The following is a 16004-nucleotide window of genomic DNA, read 5'->3' as shown; positions in this document are numbered from 1 at the left end:
TGATGGATGGAGACAGATGGAGACCTGCATGAGGATTACTGTTTCTCATGGCCTGCAATAATGACTGACATAACTGATCTGTCTCGTGCCAACGGGAACTTTCCATTTGTAGTAAGGGAAACATATGAAAATCTGTTAACTAAATTGTTACCAAAAAATTTCTTCACCAATATGTTTGTAAAGGTGTGTAATAACATGTGTTAAAATGTTGAAGGTCAACTCCCGTGGGAAACCCAGAAAAAAAGCTGTTGAATTCGGGTACCGAAAAATTATTTTCGAAAATTTTTATTTTTCTTAATCGGCCCTTAAGTAACTTATGAGGGGTCAAAGAAGGGTTTTTCATGATTCTGAGTTGATTGTTAACATTTATATTTCACCACAGACACTCCTTTGTGGAAAAATAATTTCTAAATATATCTCATTTTCTACTTTGCAGGACATGGAGTCTAGCAATATGGATGAAGACGTTACTCCACCTGTGCTCAATTGCTTCATCTGTGCACGCTCGGATACACCAGCTGAAAGGCTCATACAGGCAACTCCAAAGGGATACTCAACTTTATTGAAACAAGCAGAAACTGTCGAAAATGTTACTGTTGTGGAACGTATGAAGGAGGCTCAAAAGGAAGGAAAACTGAGGTACCACCAGAAGTGTAAAAATGATCTGTACAACAACTTTGTTGCAACCACCAAGAAGTCAGCTCAAGCATCAAAGGCAGAGAAAGAGTCATCAAAGTTGAAGAGAAGACGCACTACTTGTGAGTTCAGTTCATCAACTGGCTGCAGTTCGAGAAGATCACAGTCAGTTGACCTCCTGTATAAGGATGTATGCATTCTTTGCAACCAACCAGCCCAGCTCTACAAAAATAATCCAGCACAAGCTAGAAAGAAATACAGAGTGCCAGATAATTTGACTGCAGATACACTGAAGGCAAGCTTGCTGAAGACAGCACGGAGTCGCGGGGATGACTGGGGCACTGAAGTCACTGGACGCCTGGAAGGGATCAACGACTTGGTAGCAGAAGAAACACTGTACCATTTGCGATGCAAACTTATGTTTGCGAGAGGTGACAGTTTGTCCAAGACTGATGAGGAAGGAAAAAGGAAGAGAGGACAGAGGAGTATTGATGAGGAGCGAGAGGCAGTTTTTATTGAATTCTGCGAATGGTTAGACTCAGAATTAGAGCATGGGGTAATGAACATGGACCAAGTCCATGAAAAGCTGCAGGAGTTTGATCAGTCACCAGAGAAGAGCCTTTCTTATTCAAAGCATTGGCTAAAGATAAAACTTCTAGAGAAATACGGAGACACCTTGTATTTCACAACACAGGAAAGAAGGGCAGATGTACTCTGTCTCAAAGATGGCACCGACAATATTCTGCGAGCGCATCATGCTAATCATGACCATGGAGATGAGAAGACTCAGATCATAAAGACGGCACTCAAGTTCATATCCAATGATATTGCCTTGATTGATTTAGGTACAAAGTCATACCCCACCACACACAGTATGACTGACATCGATAGTCAGCTGACACTTGTTCCTGCAAGCCTTCAGATGTTCTTGAGACCGATTGTCAAGACAGACGAAAGAGTTGCCGTTTGGGGGCAGAATTTTATTAAGGCCTGTCGACCTCGGTCTGGAGTATTGCCACACCAAATGGGGCTTGCCATACAACTTGATCATAGATTTGGGTCAAAATGGATGCTCAACAAGTTCCACCGGCTGGGATACACTGAGTCTTACACGGAGACACAAAACTACAAATACTGCTTCCTTAATAGTAGGAGTGGAGATGATGTTCCAGATACTTCTGGCACTCTTGACACCATTGTGGAGGAAACCGATGAACAGATCAATGATGAGGTTGCGGTTGATGCTGCGCTTGAGGATCAATCAGTGATGACAGCCAAAGTGCCAGCCAGTGAAAGTGAATTGTCAAGTAATGATCAGGTGGTCTTTATGGAGGTTGGGGAAACAAACAATGCAGTCACTCAGTTTGTTGGAGACAATATAGATTTAAACATTGTCTCTATTCACGGAAACACTCCCTTTCACTCAATGGGTTGGATCGAAGTCACCTCTCCAGCACCACCTTTGCCAGATCCACAGACAACATAGTCCATGGGCCCGGACCCGAAATTTCACTAATTGGTACCACCCGAGGTGGCAAGTTCTAGTAATGATTTTTGGAAAGGTGCATGTATGTGGGATACATGCTGATGTGATAGCAATTCTGGACTGGTAGCTTAGTGGTAGTTATCAGCTATTTTATACCCGCACCCTGTGAAAAGGCGTTCGATGGTTCGGATTGATTTAGTCCATGTGTGAAATTTTGGGTACGGGCCCATGGACTAATTGGGCATATTAATCAGAAAGTACTGAGACAACGTAGATCCCAAAATTATCGCTTTATGTCTTATTTTAAACATACAATCTTCACATAGTGTAATTTTGGAATACAACAGCTACTATAATACACGTACGTGATTGTTATGGAAATTGTCACATAAACATGTCACAACATGAAAAGGTCACAACACATATTAATCAAACGGTTTTCTGAATCAAGGGAAAGAAAGTCCAGAGGCTGTACTGAGCTCATCTGCTGAGCCCATCTCAAGTACATGTATGCCACAATAGCTATAAACAGTACTAGTACTCAAATGTTATACAAAATGGTTGGAAATCACATACTAACAGAACTAACAGACTGTAGGCTATGTACCCGGTATGGTCAGGTAGTGCTTCACATAAAGATGAAATGACACAACACATTATCAAAATGTCTACATGTCTACATGTATTCTGAGGGTGTTTCCAGGGAAAGCACGTCCTGTGCTCTTCAGAATAATACTGAGTATGTCAATGTACCAAACTAGCGATATCATAGTCAGTCATCGAACTGCTCGTCTTCATCGGAGTCTCCGAGTTCGAAGGATTCTTCATCTTCCTGTTGTTTCTGGTTACTGCAGGTTTGTAGCTTGCACATGTCTGTGCATGACAGTCCATTGGTCAGGCATGTGCATTTTGGCAATTTGCAGGAACGCACACACTTGCAAGCTAAGAGTTCCAAGACCACATCTGGTGCTGGTGGTGAACGCATCCAGTGGATGGCGAGCTTGCCATCTTCATCCACTGTCCATCCATGCTCGGTAGGGTTTGGCACCGCTGGGCGAGCCTGCAGACAGCACTTCCATATTGCTGCCTGGTAGTTGGCTCGTAGGACGTGCATGAAGAGACAGTCTCTACATGGTGGCAACTGGCTGGACTCGACTCCTCCCCTCTTTGCGCAGAAGAGCTGGTAGCGCAGTTCGTTGACCTCACCAGTCCTAGCAGCTGCACTATACATGCGACAGATGAACTGCTGTACCTTCTCAAATAGTTCTGGGTTGACATCCCATGACTGACCAAGCTGTCTAAACGTCTCCTGGTAGTTACTGTCGTTCCTCACCAGCTTCAGTGCTATCAGCTTCCCACGGCCAGCGAATGCGCTCACAGTGTCACACCCTGTAAAGGCGTGTAGCCCAACCAGGCTGTCACACATGCTGTCTCCAATTGAGGTTGCCAGTTTGCTGATGTCGACAAACCGTGTGCGGTTCTGTGTGCCACATTTCTGGTAGAGGGGGCAGGGGATCTCCTTCTGGAAGGCTACACAGAGCACCATGACATCAGTGTCCTCAGCTGTGACTACGACTGCCTTTGAGCCAGCATTTGCAGCATGCAATGCATGCAGGAGCAGACGGGTATCCGCTTCTTCTTGTGTCGACTGCAGCTCTGACACTTCCACCCATTCATTTTCTGTTATCTTGTAGCATGTTTCCTCACAAGTCACATACAGTTCCTTGTCATGCAGCATCTCTTGGAACCTTGGGAGTTTCCACTGCTCCACCAGGAACTTGATGAGGCTGGTCTTGTTGCAGGCGCTACACAGGAACTTTCTCCATTGCTGGATGTTGTGCCCCCCTGCAAGGCTCTTGTACTGAAGAGCTGTGCTTGCACCACGGTTGAGCCTTTCAGCATCTTTGATCGAAGGCTGGCGGTAAACATCAAATACCACGTCAACCCTCTGACTCTGTCCACACTCATGCAGGACCCTAGACAAGGCCACCTCTGCTAGCTGTGCAAAGGTTTTGTTGTTTCCATTAATCTTTTGCACCAGACTCATCCCATCAATGATGCACGTCGAAGGTGTTGGGATAGTGTCTGCAGGAGATACATTCTTCTCAAGCTCCCTGGCAACTGCGGCCTTGTTCGTCTTTCGTAGGGATCCATCAGCATTTGCCAGTGCCCACGGTAACAGACCTAGTGGGTGGGCCAGGACATCCTTCATGTTCACCTTTCTGCTCTCAGCGACAAGGATCATATGGCTGAACAGTTTTCGATCTGCCTTCAGAACAACATCTTGTGCTTTCTTTCCACGGGATGTCTTTGTGGTGACATTGGCGAATGTCTTCAGGCTTTGCTTGGACATCTTGTCGTGGAATTTGACAGATGGTTGATCCTCATCTAACCTTGTCTTCTTGAATGTCTGGTACGCTTCTTCTCCTATTTCAAGCGCCTTCAGAAGGTCCCTGGCCACGTCGGGTGGAGCCATGGTGCCAGTGGACAGACCAATCAGGTCAGTGTTGTCAGGGAACATTGGATTCAGCCAGTTGTTTTCCATGAGATCTATGAGGGACTTGACAGCAGTTTCGTCTTTCCTGATCCTTGGAGCATGTATATCTGGATGAGACAGTTTGGAACTGCCCTGACCTATCATGTCCCTCAGTGCTCTCAGATACATGGTCCTGTACTCAGCTGTCAGGTAGTACTTGCTCACAGCCCCTGGTTTCAAGCTGAACCCCTTTGTCCCTCCTGCCGTCTGGGTGTCTTTGTTAACTGTCTCTTCGGTCGTTTGGTCGACAGGGATTCTTCCGAAGGGGTTGTTGGGACCGAGTTGAACTGAGAATCCCCCTCGCATGAACTCAGCATACACGTCTGGGTGTGTGGTGGGCAGCTGGGACATCTGGGCATAGTAGTATGGGAGGTAGCGTGCATAATTCAGCCTGTCATATGCGAAGCACCATGGGATCATTGCACGAATTGATGCCAGGTGTAGCACCCAGTCTCCCTCTCTTGATGCTCGAATGAGACCCAGCAAGATCTCGACAATGTCCAGATACGACATCCAGAATGCTGAGAGGCTGCCGTTTCCACCTCTGAGGAACTCGAGGTATATTCCAAACAGTTCCATGATGCGTGCGCATGAGCGGTCACCGAGGACCTGCTTCAGGGGTGCCTGTGAGATATCTTTGCAGAGGCTGTCAATGATCCTCAGTGTCTCATCCATGTGGACCACATCGTTGGCGTGAGTGGCTTCCAGCCACGAGAGGAAACCCTTCCAGGCCAGCCGAGTGAGTGCCTCATAGACATTCTTGTGTAGGTGGACTGCACTGTTGTACTTGCGGCCATCCATGACACCATTAATGGAACCTTCTGCGATCACACCAGACTCGATGCAGAGATCTCGCAATCCAGCATCTTGAAATCGCTTCCCTATTATTCCCATCAGTGTGCAGATGGTGTGGAATACTCCGAGCCTGGTGATGATGGTGTTTTGGAACTTGTCAGGGTGTTTCCATATAATCTCCACAGCCTTTGCATACAGTGCCTGGTCAAAGACACAGACAATCTTTGTCAGGTCCAAGGAGTGCATGATGCTCAGTGACTGGTTTAGCACTTCATTGACAGTCGACATTTGTGTCGCTGGAGCATTAATGGTAGGCAGGTAGCCTACATTGTCTGGAATGACTGTCACGTCATCTCGAGTCCGGATGTTGAAGCCTGTCCAGCTGCTGATTGATTGCTCTTCTTGTTGCGACATGCGTGCCATGACCCAGACAAGATTCTTCTCTTTGGCGAGCTGAGTCTCAGCTGCAGTGTCAGCATCTGCACTTTTGCTCTGTGGTGGTCCCACTCGTTGTCCAGCGTTGTATGCTGGTAGCATTGGTGGTGGTGCATCAATACTTCTCTGCTTTGTTTTTCCTACAGTCAGCATGGTTCTGGTGGACACTGGGGTGATTGGCTTTGCTTGTACGGCAATCCCATTCACTCTGTGAGATGTTCCTTCTCCACTGGTGGTCTCTTCCAGACGGTCGATATTATCCCAGGCTAAGGTTGTGAATATGCCAGGATGGATGTTACCTGGGAGGGCAACATCACTCCCTGATAGCGAGAGCTTTTGGAGACACAGAGCAGTGTCGATCTCTTCCATCTGAGAACAGGACACACTATGGCCGAGTCGGTTGAGGATGTGTATCAACTCTACATTCCCGGTCAGTGACTTGATAGCGAATGGCAGAACGATGTGCTTCGGGGGCTTTATCAGTCCACGTGTTACAGCATATACCATGTCATAGCCGAGTGAACACAGAAGCCGCTGGACTCTTTGAGATGCATGATCAGGGTCATTGGAACCTGTAAGTAGATAGCACAGGAAGACCATGACCGACTCTGGAATGGTAGTGTCCTCTGCTTCTGGTTTGACTTCCGGTGGCCAGGCTTGAGGGGCATCTTGGTTCTTGATGTCGGTTCTCATTTTCAGGGCTGCTTTGGAGACCACATCTTCAGCATGGAGGCCTTTCTGAGTATGCAGCTCTGCTTGTAGCGATTGGTATTGTTTGGCAAGTTCGTATATGGACAGGTTGTCTGGAAACAGGAGGAGTTTCCCTTTTCCCTCAGAGAAGATGTGCAGGGAGTCTGCAAACTCGCTTTCCAGTTTCCGTCGTATGTGTTTCTTGGTTGATTCCCTTACATGGGCAATACCAAGAGAGTTCATTGAAGCCACCAGTCTAGAAGAGAGATCAGTCATTGTCATCACTTGAGGATTGCCAAAAAGCTCCCTTCTGATGAACAGGAACAGCTCATTGTAGGCCTGATCCACAGCAGCGCCATACTGAGCTTCAGCATCATCATCTTGGCTTGCATCCTGTCCACTGCGAACCTCTCTTTTGGTATAGAACCGATAGCACGACCTATGATAGTGACCTTCTGCAGCTACCAGGTCTCTGCTGACTATGGCAAGGATTCTGCTGTCCATTTTCTCCATGGCTACATTCCTGATTGTGGCGTCAGCTCGCAGTTCTCGACATTGTATGAGGATTTCTCTCGTCTTCTGTCCTTTAGCATACTTGGTGTCTTTCTGGCAGAAAATGCACTCTGCCTCATAAGTCCTTGATGTGCTTGCACATTGTCTAGCTGCTCTCTGTGATCCTGTGTCTTGAGCAGGTTCACTGGCACTGGCACATTTGAGGATGCCATCAAGATGTCTTTTCATGGTGAAGAGACTGCGACATTTTCTGTGGTACTGGATTGTTGGAATCTGTCCATCAGGAAGGTTCGTAGCTAGTTTCAAAATTGCTGCATGTTTTCTGATCTGGGCTGCCCTCAGCAATGTTCTCCATGAGTCAATGTCTTGTAGTGAAACCAGCTTGTCTGTATTGTCATTGGAACAGTGGATGATGCACTCCACTCGTGGCCGCTTTAGTGGCAGGCTGCTTGCTCCGTCAGAGGCCATGTTCAGTCAGTTTTCACCTGCAACATAGAATTATCAATCCACATTACTATGTTGCACAAATTAGTAGTCTGCCAGTCCTTAATTATATTTAATTACACTTAATTAGACTGGTGAAACCAGTGGACTGATATCTGAAAGCAAATCAAGCATTCATGACTGGACTTATTCTAACCAGGCTGCAAATGTATATCACCACTGATGAGGGGAAATCAGCACTTTACAAATATCTGTCATATATTTTCTGCTTAACTAAATAGACATAATTATTGCAGAGCCTCTTGTTCTTGCCTCACCTACCAGGAAGTATCCACCAGTGGCCAAGTATACGGAATACGGAAGAAAACTGGACACTGCCAGCATCCAACATATATTTTGTTCTTAACTAAGACACTAAAACTGAAGAAAAAGTTAGTTTCCACACATGAATAAATACAAGAATATGTATTATATAGTATAACATACATGTCTTTATTACAAACATCCATTTGCTAAGATATTTAAGCATGTTACATTGTCTATTCAGCTAAAAAAATGATTTGGAAGATGATACTAGTAACAACAGCGCGGAGTTGCGGTATCGCGATTAATGCAAAAACAGCTTTCCTGCAAGAAAAATGAAAAAGCTACCCATTTGGAATTGCTATCACATATTATTTTACTTATATGGGTGTAACAAATAAATTGGCACCATGGAACTTTTGCCACCTCGGGTGGTACCGATATCTGGTCTGGCCCATGGACTAACAGCAGCTTTCCCCCGGGTGAAGTTGAAGGCACTCGACAAAGCTAAGATCGTGAGAGGAACTGAAGTAAAGATTATTCCATTTACGAACAGGAAACAGATAGGAACGAACGAACATGAACATGAACGAACGAACAAACAGAAATCATGTTTCTCCCCCTCGCTGAGCTTTCCTCCTCCCTGGCTCATGATCAGCCATTCCTCACTCCAGGTGACACACTCTGGGCAGCGGGGTGGGTGATCAAAGCCAACGATCCTGAGTTCCCACACTCCAACTGGAATGGCTGGATGAAGAGAATCCATGCTAATGATGCAAAGCAGAGCACACAGATCGAGTTCCTCCCAGTTATTGAAGGAATGAGAAATAACTCTTGAGTATTAAATATGTATGTGAAATAAAAGCTACTTTGTGTGTAAATGTAAAAGTGAAAATATAAATGTTAACAATCGACTCAGAATCATGAAAAACCCTTATTTGACCCCTCATAAGTTACTTAAGGGCCGATTTAAAAAAATAAAAATTCTCGAAAATAATTTTTCGGTACCCAAATTCAACAGCTTTTTTTCTGGGTTTCCCACGGGAGTTGAACTTCAACATTTTAACACATGTTATTACACACCTTTACAAACATATTGGTGAAGAAATGTTTTGGTAACAATTTAGTTTACAGATTTGTGAAATATCTCATAAAATGCCCTTACTATTGTTGCATAACGCGTATAAAATCGTCAGCACCAGGGCTGGGCCTGGTAGGATTTTCCTCAACCAAATTCGGCAACTCACACAAGCATGCAATCCTTTCTTGCTTGGTTTTCACCTCATTAATATTGCTACGGTTCTGAGATTTGTACATATAACATCATTAAAGGTTAAAGGTTTGCCCCCCATAGTTAGTCCACAAGCAACACATAGGCCCACTTAGAGTATTAGTTATGTCATAGTATGTGTAAGAGTAGGCCATTTCCCTAGTAATATCTGCGTTGTGTAAAGAAATGAGCTTAAGTCCTTTTCATTTTGCGGCCACCCTCCAATTACATCATGGGCATAATTGATCCCGCGCCCCATTTGACATCCCTCAAGTTTGTTACGCTTTGGCTACCCGCAATTTGTTACGCTTTGGCTGCCAGCAGCGTTCGCTGCCCTTTGTTGGCTTGAAACTAGCCAAGTGACACGAGATAGGCCTGGAAAGAGGGAGGAGCGCGAAGTCGGGGTGTGGCAGAGACAAGCAGCGCGTCAGAAGGTGGTGACGGGTAAGGGCTACCAGCCAAACAGGGCTGAGAGGGCATGGCGTGATAGGGCGTGGCAAGACACGTCTAGTAAGTTCCAGAGGATTCCAAGAGCGTGGCAATAAAACCCTTGGCGCGAGGCCCCCACCTGAGTTATGAGAAGGGAGAGGCAGGCGCTCGAGTTGGACCTCAGTTGAGAAGGGAGAGGCGCTTGTGCGAACTTATGCAAGGAGTATTCGGAGGACCGGCGTGCACACGACAGTATTGGAAGGATTTGTCGAGGCCATTGATTGAGAAGCGCATTGTGAGCGCATATTGAACTATTCGCTTATTACGTACGCGGCCGCAGCCGCAAGTGTAACCACCAAAGCCAGCCCTACTGTTCACCCTGTAATAACCCTGTGCGCGAAAACGACACGCGGAGAGCTCCTGCCGTCTGATTCATCTTCTTCGCGGTGCGAGTTGAGGACCGGAGAGCGAGCTGCCTGGACGCCATCCCTGGACATGCTGACCTGGTCAACTGCAAGCCCCGTGTGAGTGTGTCTGAGTGTGAACGTTTGTTACGCTTTGGTCCAGGGAATAAGTATAAGACTGTTTAAGGCGGCACTGTGTCTTCTTCTTCTGATTATTGTACAAAGTGTAAATAAATCTTGTTCTTCCTTTCTTCCAAATTCGACCGTTTCTGTGATTTCCTCCATTGGGTAAGCGTGGCACGATTAAGAACCGCTTGGATCGGGTTTAGTCATTGCTAACGGCTCGGGTCACGGGTTCGCTACCGCTCGGCGTATCCACCAACACCCATGATTTGGGCAGGGCTTATTTCCTCGTTTCTGGACGGCGCGAGTACTTAGGTTTTAGTGATTAGTCCCACGACCCTACTTCGCGCTGTCCGGGAGGGACGTCATAGGTCCCGGGTCCCGTCGGCTAGTCAAAGACAAGGGGACTAATCCCCCCTTGGTAAAGGGGAAAGGCCGGCGCTGAGATCCGCAACAATATCAATGTGATTAATCTCACACAGTCTACCAATGTAATCTGCTGTATATCTTCAAGTATGCAGCACGGTCTGCCATATCGGATGAATCGGCAACAGTCTCACCAGAAAAATCAAGACGAACTCATACCAGTCGCCTCGTATAATAATCGACTCGATCACCCACACAGCACAACACCTTGAGCGTGTCTTCACCAACAACGAAATGTGAACAGCTGAAGTCCGTTAATTCTCCCGTTCTAATATCACAATGTATCCTGCATACTACGCCATTGTAAGGATTCGTATGTGAAGACTGAGAAACGAGGTATTGAAACAGGACGAGAAACAAGGTATTGAAACAGGACGAGAAACAAGGTATTGAAACAGGACGAGAAACGAGGTATTCAAACAGGCCAAATAAATAACATATCTTTAAGCACCTGGCAATACCCCCACCCTCCCCTCACCCCCTTGTGCAGCACACAAAGACGGTATTGGGAGGGAGAGGTGGACAATAATTGATTGCTTAATTGCGTAATTAAAATAAATAAATATAAATCGTAAAATAATCAATTTCTTAATAAATTGGCTAATACTAATAGCATACCTAAACCGCCAGTGCTTCATCTGAAGCTGTAATTTTTTGAAAATCAACTAAATTATTAATTAATCAAAAAATTAAATAATTATTCGATCAATTAATTCATTAATAAATGAAAAATATAATTTATAGCCAAATCACTTGCATTGTCCTGTCCAAATATCAGCTTCCCAGCTCAAAAAGTGCCTGAGATATTGCCCAGATAATAAAGAAAATAAAAAGGACTTAATAAATCGATAATAATTAAGTAATTAATTGATTAATCAGAAAATATAAAATACTTTTTTTTTGTTAAAGCACGTGCTCACTATTGTGCCCAAATTTCAGCGTCCTAGTTGAAAGGATGGCTGAGATATCACCCGGACAAACAAGAAAACAAACGGAGTGAAAACTGAGTACAGTACTTCCTTTCAGCACGCGTCATCGCCAGGCCCCCTTCAGTGCCCGGCGATGACGTCATGCACAGTCTGGAGATGGAATAGGAAAGGAGCGATGTACAATAAGAACAATTACAATTGGACTGTTTTGATTTGGCCAGTTTTGTAGCTCACCGATGCTGCCCAAGAGTTTCATGAGTGTTGTTGAATGTGAAATCCTCCGCAGATGACTGATAAGTACTTTATAGGTTGATATTGTCGCGCAGACCCTTCCGGTTAATACCAGGGCTCGCGCATGGACTGGAACGGCTTTACTGAAGGCGACGACCAAACATGGATTCTACTCATGAAACGCAGGAGGAGGAAGGGAGGTGGAAACCTGCGGCAAAAGCGCTTACCTGAGGCGCGCCGACCGCGGCTTCGAACCTGAGGGGAATTAATGTACTCGACAAACAAGATTTCAAATGTACAAAAATAAAGATTTATTCCATGGAACCCGATAACAAGAAACGCGATGATAATCAAATAAAGGGCATAAATTTGGATCCCACAAACCTCACTTCGGAAACAAAACACAGGAATGAATTAAAGGAAAATAATTGTCTCGTCGTGTAATGTAAATGTGGTGCGTCTTAACTGTCCCTCGTCTTGTCTTGTCTGCCGTCCAACACGGCTCCGTTCGGCCCCGATGCACCCACGAGGTCCCTCACTCCAGCACCACAGCACCGAGCACCGCTCGAAGCACCACACAGATGGTGAGCCAACGACCACCATGGACCTCCCAAGACCAAGCAGGGAAGCGCAGAGAGCACAAGACAGCCACAGAAGGACGTGCTGCAAGAGGGTTCGCGCTGCAAGAGGAAGCTTCGCAAGCAAAAAACGCCGGACGTGCAAGACGAACTGCTGGATCTCCAAGAGGGCGCTGCAAGAGGGAAAATGTCATTCGGCGCACCCCTATATAGCCTTGCGGCGGTGACGTCAGCCTTGGCGCGCCACCCAATCAGTGCCCTCCACCGAATCACAGGCCTGTAGCGTGGTCATAGCTCGTGCTACTCGAGGTCGCTAGGCCTGCCGGAGGTGTAGGTGGCGGCGGCCATCATCGGCGGTGTGCTGGCCTGGCTTCCTTGCCTGTTCCTTCCGAAGTCACTGTCAGGGAAGGGAATTATTTAATGTTGCGCTAAGGGCCTGTCTAAGTGTCTATGTTGATGTGCATTGCCATAAGGGACGAAGGTTTGACTACCAGGTTTGACACACAGGGGTTTATCATTAATCCCTAGAACTACCGAGCACACGAACATCCTGGTATGTTCACAGGTATACTCCTTAACCGACAAACCGCCTAAACACATGGAACTTACTACAGGGCAGATTCCTTACCGCAACAGTCGAAGCATGTTACCTATTCAGATCTACCTGACTAGATATTCCTCTACCCCTACCGACATAACAATATGTTTGTATATTGGTAGATTTCTTTTGAGGATTTGTGGTGTATTAAATTTATATTAAGGAGTGTTTGTGCCATCCATCCATAGGAAGTCTACCAACTTTCTGATATCTTTGGTTGCTTCGACATACTATAATAGCAGCTTCAGAACTGCATTGGTTTTTGATATGAAAGCCATCATTTCCTGTTCCGCTCCGTCGTTTGTTTGTGTGCATCGAGAGTTTGCAATTTTCTACCTTTGCCTTTTATTCAACATCACTTCACAGAACATGCACACTCTTGGATAGCAGCCACGCTGAAATGTGACCATATACCTATTAATTGCTTGACTTGACTCCTATTCATGTGTGCACAATCATACATGCCCGGAGTGCCACCAACTCTTCAATCTCGAAAGAGTGCCAAGATCGGGGCTTTGCTGCATGAACCTTGGGGGGAAGTCGGTGATATGGGGCTGGGAGAGTCATGAGGTTACTGATCCAGTTACGAACTGATCCACTTGAGGGAATGATATGGGGAAATGTCCCGCAGGGCCACTTCCCTGGCCTCATTGAAGGAGGGATTTCCTTGCAGAAGGTGGGATTCAGGTGGGTGGAGGTGGCCCTTGTGCTGTTCCAGAATAGGAATAGCTAGCAGTGTGGATGAGGCATATAATTCCAAAGATGCGTCATGCTGTGAAGTGCAGTGTGGTGTGTTCTCTCCTCAATGGTGTGGTTGAACTAATATAAGGTGAAGGAAGTGATTCATACACATTCATAAGCAACGTCTATGGGCCACATACTCCACTTAGTCAGTTTGGGCTGACTATGAACAACACTGCGATAAAAATATCGTTTTTAGCTCACCTGGAACGAAGTTCAGGGGAGCTTATGCGATGGCTCGTCTTCAGTCCGTCCGTCCGTAAACACTTTTCTTTTTTTCTTTTTTGTATACAAGATCGAGGCTCGTGTAAGAGCTAACATTAATCACAAAAAAAAAACGGACACAGAACATACAATAAAGGGAGCGGGAGACAAGTTGGGGAGAGAGAGGGAAGCACACAAGTAGGCTACAACAGCAGAGAACAGGGACATTGGGAGATCTGTGGGAGGGAGAGGGTTTGGAGGGAGAGGGCATGGAAAAGGGAGGGTGAAGAAGAAAGTTGAACTTGAAACTTCTTCTCCGAAACCGCTAATGGGAATTCGACCAAATTTGACACTAATGATATTTGTTGTGTTGTGACAAAAGTTTGTTCACAGCATTAAAAAATATCTGCCACTTTAGGGGTCTACGGGGGGGGGGGGTGAGAAGGGAGGGGGTCAAAGTTGGTCCAGGTTTGACCCCCCCCCCAACAAAGTAGGAATTTGCTTTTTCCTCTGAAACTACACACACTATTTCGATGAAACTTTACCACAACCTTCACCACCCGTGATGTACCAACGTTTGTTCACGGCATTAAAAAATATCTTCCCCTTTGGGGTCTTTGGGGGTGGTTTCCCCCTAAAATAGGTATTTGCTTTCTTCTCAGAAACTACACATGCAATTCTGATGAAACTTGACCACAACCTTAGTCACCCGTGTGTAACCAAAGATTGTTCCTGGCATTTAAAAAAATCGGGGTCGAAGGTGGTCTATGGGGAGGAGGTTTGGGGGGGTGGGGGGGGGGGGTTGCCTGCCAAAATAAGTATTTGCTTTTTTCTCAGAACTTGCACACACAATTTTGATGAAACATCACCACAACCGTCATCATCCGTGATGTACCAATGTTTGTTCAAGGCATTGGAAAAATTGGGGTCTGAGAAGGTACACGGGGTGGGAGGGTTGTGGGGGGAGGGAGGTCCGTTGCCCCCCAAAATATATAATTTTTTTTGAGTACAAGATCGAGGCTCGTGTAATAGATGTGTACAAGATCGAGGTTAATCTTCTGTCCCAAACCCATCCCTCTCTGTACCCACCGTACCCAGTTGTACCCAGCTGCTCCTGGACTCTGTGTCCTTTCCTCCTGACAAGGTGGAAAAGTTTCTGTCAACCCTCGACTCGGATTCTGCAACTGGACCTGACGGCATCAGCCCACGGGTCCTAAAATCCTGTTCTTCCGCTCTTTCACTCCCTCTCTCTGTTCTCTTCACCCTCTCTTTTGCTCAAGGTCATCTTCCATCTGCTTGGAAATCTGCCAACATCACCGCTTTGCACAAAAAAGGTGCAAAAACAGATCCCAGCAACTACAGACCAATCAGCCTTCTCCCAATTATCAGCAAAGTCATGGAATCCATCATTGCTTCAGATATGAAATCTTTCCTCTTCTCCAATGGCTTGATCTCTGATCATCAATTTGGTTTCAGACCTGGACACTCTACTCTGGACATGCTGCTTCTGCTTTCTCAACAATGGATGGAGGTCCTCAATGCCAAACAGGAAATTAGAGCAGTCTCCCTTGACATATCACGTGCCTTCGATACGGTCTGGCACCCCGCTCTGATCACCAAACTCTCCTCTTTTGGTATCAATGGAAATCTCCACGCATGGCTGGCGGACTTCCTCTCTAGTCGTAGTCAACGTGTGGCCCTGAATGGGTTTCTCTCATCTCCTCTTCCTGTTCAGGCTGGAGTTCCACAAGGCAGTGTTCTGGGCCCTGTGCTTTTTCTGGTCTTCATCAATGATCTCTCTGACTCTCTTGAAAATCGTCTGTATCTCTTTGCTGATGACTCTAGTCTCTGTCGCTCCATTCTTCATCCCTCAGATCGGCAGTCTACTGCCTCCTCGCTCTCTGCAGACCTGGACAAAATCACAGACTGGGCAAACAAGTGGAACATGTCTTTCAATCCTGACAAATCTCACACTCTTACGATGTCTCTCCGAAAAGACCGACTGGACAACCCTCCCATCCACTTTCTGAATAATCCTCTCCAAGAAGTTCTGTCACTCAAGGTTTTGGGTCTCACTATCTGCCATGATCTTTCCTGGGAAACCACATTTCAAATCTGGCCTCCAAAGCCAGTCGCCGACTGGGCATCCTCCGTCGTGCAAAGTCCTTCCTTGGCACACCTGAGCTCCTCACCACATACAAGGCTTTCATCCGCAGCTCAATGGAATACTGCT

This window comes from Myxine glutinosa, chromosome 2, assembly GCF_964187855.1.
Source record: "Myxine glutinosa chromosome 2, kmMyxGlut1.1, whole genome shotgun sequence".
In the NCBI taxonomy this organism is placed as follows: Eukaryota; Metazoa; Chordata; class Myxini; order Myxiniformes; family Myxinidae; genus Myxine; species Myxine glutinosa.
This window is presented reverse-complemented; position numbering follows the sequence as displayed.